Here is a 4,888-nt window from a genome sequence, read left to right as displayed (position 1 = left end):
TGAATCATTAATTAAGCATTAGCAAATAGTTCATTTATTATCTGTTAAGCATTAGCTCTACATTAATAGACGTAGGTAAGTTTATAAATACAGCTACAAATGTGGTATTCTTGATGACTTTTTTCTTGACGTTTATAATGCACTTAATAACTGTATTTTCATACTTTATTACTTAATAATTGTTCATTACTCAATTCAGTATTGCAATATTTACAAACCATTTGTATTTAAGAGTAGTTGGTGGCTTTTAGAATCATTCAGAATGAGTTGATAAATGATTAGTAAACTATTTGAATCAATATTTATATATTTAATATTCAGACATATAGTAATGCTTGCTATCTATGGTAATAAATGCTTTTATTAAGTCATATTCATGCAGTTTTGTGACCTAATCTAAAGTGAGGATGCTTTGTAAATCCATTATAAATGACAATTAAAGCCTCAGTATCAAATAACAATAAATGTTAGCAATCTTATCTAAAAAATAAAATTACTATAAACTTTAAAGATTTCTGAATAACTGGAGTGTTAAAATACAATTAGAAATAAACACAGTTAAATAAAATTGGATAAATCAACAGCAGTATTATATGTTTCACAGTATATCATGATACAACATTTTAAAGTTATTTAGCGATGTCTAAACTGCACAGTAATTTTATTTTACATAAGATGGCAAACTTATTTTTCATTTGATACAGTTTCAGTTGTGTATCTTCAAATTAATAGAAATGAATAAAGTCATTTATATTCTTCTTTTCTGTTTAGAATTTAACTGAGCCTTTAATAGTCATTTATAAGGGATTTACAAAGCATAAATAGTCCTCACTTTAGATTAGGTCTCAACTGGATGAAGTTGACTTAATAAATCATTTATTAACATAAAAATAACTATTAGTATATGCCTGAATAATAAGATACACGAATGTTAATTTGAATAGTTTATTTATCATTTACTTATGCATTCTGAATGATATTAAAATAGCAGCAACTATTCTTAAATAGCTAGTTTGTAAATAATGTAATACTTAAGTAATGAAAAATTAATCATTAACAAAGTATGAAAGTACAATCATTAAGCACATTATACATGTGCTTATAAATCAAGAATACAGCATTTGTAGCTGTATTTATAAACTGCTTACTAACGTCTATTAATGTAAAGCTAATGCTTAAAAGATAATGAATTCACTATTTGCTAATGCTTAATTAATGATTCATAGTGTGTAGTTATTATAAAGTGTTACAATTTTTCTTACTATGGATATCAATGGTTACCCGTTTCTAACAATCTTCTACAAAATAAGAAAGGTTTGGAACCACTTACGATTGAGTAAATAGTGATTACATTATTATTTTTGCGTGAACTATCCCTTTAAATTGATTAACTTAAGAGCAAAATGATATGATTTATTCATTTTTAATGCCAGTAAATGATGATGATGATAATAAATAAAAGAAAACTAATTTACTTTGATTAAAACAAGAAATAATATTTGACAATAGAGTAAGACAAATTGCTAAGCATTCATAAAACTAGATTAATATCATTTTGTGTCTGAAGTAATCATGCATCTTGATATTGAAGAATGTTAAAATGTTTTTACTAGAGAAGAGCAAAGATACTATGTAAGAAAGATATTTTTAGCAGTGAAACTAATTCATATACAACATTCATCATGTTTCTGTGTTCATGTAATCGTTGGCTTTATTCTTTAAATGGTGCTGTGACAATTTGTTGTGCTTATATTTTTAGATTTTTAATCTCATAATCATGTATTGTGCATTAAAAGGTAATTCAATTATATTCCTCCTTATTTCCTTAGCGCTTTTACAATGTAGATTGTGTCAAAGCAGTTTAACGTAGAAGTTCTAGTAAATTGAAACTGTGTCAGTCCAGTTTTCAGAGCAGAAATTCAGTTTAGTTCAGTTCAGTGTGGTTAAATTTCACTGCTGAAAGTCCAAACACTGAAGAGCAAATCCATCAATGTGCAGCTCCACAAGTCCCAAACTATACAAGCCAGTGGCGACAGTGATCGAGGAACAAACTTCACCATTTGACAAAAGTGAAGGAAATAAACCTCGAGAGAAACCAGGCTCACTTGGGCACGACCATTTCTCCTCTGGCCGAACTTCCTGTGAGGAGCTGCAGTCTAGGCGCCAGAGGCTGAAGAATGCTGGACGTCCATCGTGGAGAACTGCAGGTGTGAGTAGGTCACCGGCGGGTGTTCAGGCTGGCTCACAGGATCATGCGGAGAGTTGCTGGTCACTGTGGTCTTTCAGGAATCAATCAATCAGTCTCATGCACTTCATTCCTCCATGACCACCACTGAATCTGCTCAGGATACGGCCCGGTCCAGGATTATGGATACCTTGGCATAATTTTTTCACAGGTCTTGGATCGCATCAATGGCACTGCATAATCTCTAGCTATTTTAGAGAATATCCCCAGGTGGAAAAAGAGAATAAAGAAAATAATTAGCGTAGCTGCTGTTCATAGTGTATTTAAACACGATATGCAAAAATGAAGTGCTATAAAAAAAATAGTAGTTATACAAACTGACATGGAAACAAACATGTAAAGCGTATGAGTATTTCTAACAAAAATGTCGGGTGAATTAAGACAGGACAAGTGTCCTCACCTGCGTGGAGCACACTCATGCATCGTACTCGTTATGTGATGTATTGCGAGTCTGCTTTACTAAAAAAGAAAGGACTTTAATCTAGTTTTAAACTAGGAGTGTGTCTGAGCCTCGGACATTATTATGAAGGCTAATCCAGAGTTTAGGAGCCATAAATGAGAAGGCTCGATCTCCTTTAGTAGACTTTGCTGTTCTGGGTACTACCAGAAGCCCTGAGTTTTGAGATCTTAAAGAGAGAGAGTTGGATTGTAGGTAAACCCAAGAAAGACTGAATTATTATTTTGTGGCTGGTGAAATGTGTCCTTTATCTTTATATTGCATTTCTTCCTGCACAAAGGAATCATTTTAACCATTCACGTTGGTTTATTGGGTTAATAAATATATTTCTCTTTTGTTCAAATGTACCCTTTTTTATGTTATGAGATTTTACATAAGATTTACGAACGTAAATTAATTAGCAAGAAAAATTTGGTTTTTGGGACACAGTTTAAGCTCATAAACACAACTTTTCTACTTCCCGAGTTTCACGTTTAATTAGTGGCACATAACCGTGTCTCTCAGCAATATTGGGTAACAAAACTGTGTATTGTTATTATTAAAATGTTATATTAAATTAGGGGAGAATGGGGATGAAAGTAACAAAGCAATTTCCTGGAAGCCCTGACAACATTTCAGCCATTTATATAGCCATCATATAGCCATTTCAGCATGCAACCCTTGATGGTGCTGCCAAATATCACCTGATTTCGGAACCGTGTCCCACGGTTAAGTTCGAATTTACATTTTTAAGGGGAAAAAGTAAATTAGTGTAGCAGTTCTTTTTCTTATTACAAGTTGGGTTTCTCTTTTTATGTGTCACAATAATAATCAATCTACAGGTTATTTAGTGCTATAACACATTCTTAAGTTACCAATGTCTTGAGTTTTTCAGTTTAAAAGTAAATCAGGTTTAAATGGCAAGAGTTCCTGACGAAAGTAACATTTATTTATGTCCCTGATAATAGTGATACTTTATTCTTCATATTCACGTTAGAATTTGCCGTATCTGAATTCAAATGTTTTATAAAATTGCATATATTCAGTGCATATGAATATAATCTCATAATCCTGTATTGTGCATTAAAAGGTAAGCTAAAGAAAGACTGATTTATTATTTTCTAGCTGGTGAAATGTGTTATTTACCTTTAGATTGCATTTATTCTTCCACAAAGGAATCGTTAATAAATATATTTGTCTTTAGTTTAAATTTAGCCATTTGTTTACATTATGAAGATTTAAAAACGTAAATAGGCAACAATAATTTGGTTTTTGGAACAAAGTTTAGGCTCATAAACACTTTTTCTACTTCCACAATTGAAAAAAATATGATAAATTAGTCATAACATGTTTTTATTAAATTGTAACATATTTACTAAGTTTATCTTGCTCTAACTTAATTTTATAAGTTACACAAAGCTGTATTAAGTTAGTTTAATATAATTTTAAAACTGTATTTTTTTTACAGTGCAGGGTTTAATGTTTTATTTATGGAACATAACCGTTTCTCTGAGCGATATGAGGTAACTGTACAATATGTATTATTGTTATTACAATTTTTAATTAAAATTAATTAAATTACTCGGCCATAATTACGGTGCATGAGATGTGAAATGTCAAATTGGCTACTTTTGCTCTGGTCTCTGATCCACGTCGAGGGCCTGACTAGAATAACTTAAGATATTCTGAGGTAAGATTAATTATGTTTTATGAATAATCTATAATACGAATGGCGATAAAAAACACAAATAGAGATGAAAATTAAATCTATACAATCGCCAAATACAAATTAATATCTCGCTTCCTATCGGTTCTGAAGCAAAGCTAATCTGACTGTTAATCAGGCTATTTAATTTCGAGAACTGTAATAATTTATACGAAAGCAAACATTTAATAATCTCGGAAATGGACATTTGCTAAGCGACAAACTCAAGTTTGCGTTTGTATGTTTAGCATATCGTGTGTGTATATGTGCCCTAAATATACTACTTATATTTTTTATTCTAATAAAGTTTTTTTATCTAGGCTAGTGGTCGCGTTTTTGTGGGATCTAGAAACATTTCAATGTTGCGACGCGTGAGAGTGGGCGATATTTATATTGAAATTATTTATATTCTTACAAACGTATCATCAAAGAGCGTGCGAGAACCTGTTGTTATTGTAAATAGAAGCGGTGATGTTGTGCATCATTGCTTTTATCAGGAGGA

Source organism: Danio aesculapii, chromosome 8, assembly GCF_903798145.1.
Source record: "Danio aesculapii chromosome 8, fDanAes4.1, whole genome shotgun sequence".
In the NCBI taxonomy this organism is placed as follows: domain Eukaryota; kingdom Metazoa; phylum Chordata; class Actinopteri; order Cypriniformes; family Danionidae; genus Danio; species Danio aesculapii.
This window is presented reverse-complemented; position numbering follows the sequence as displayed.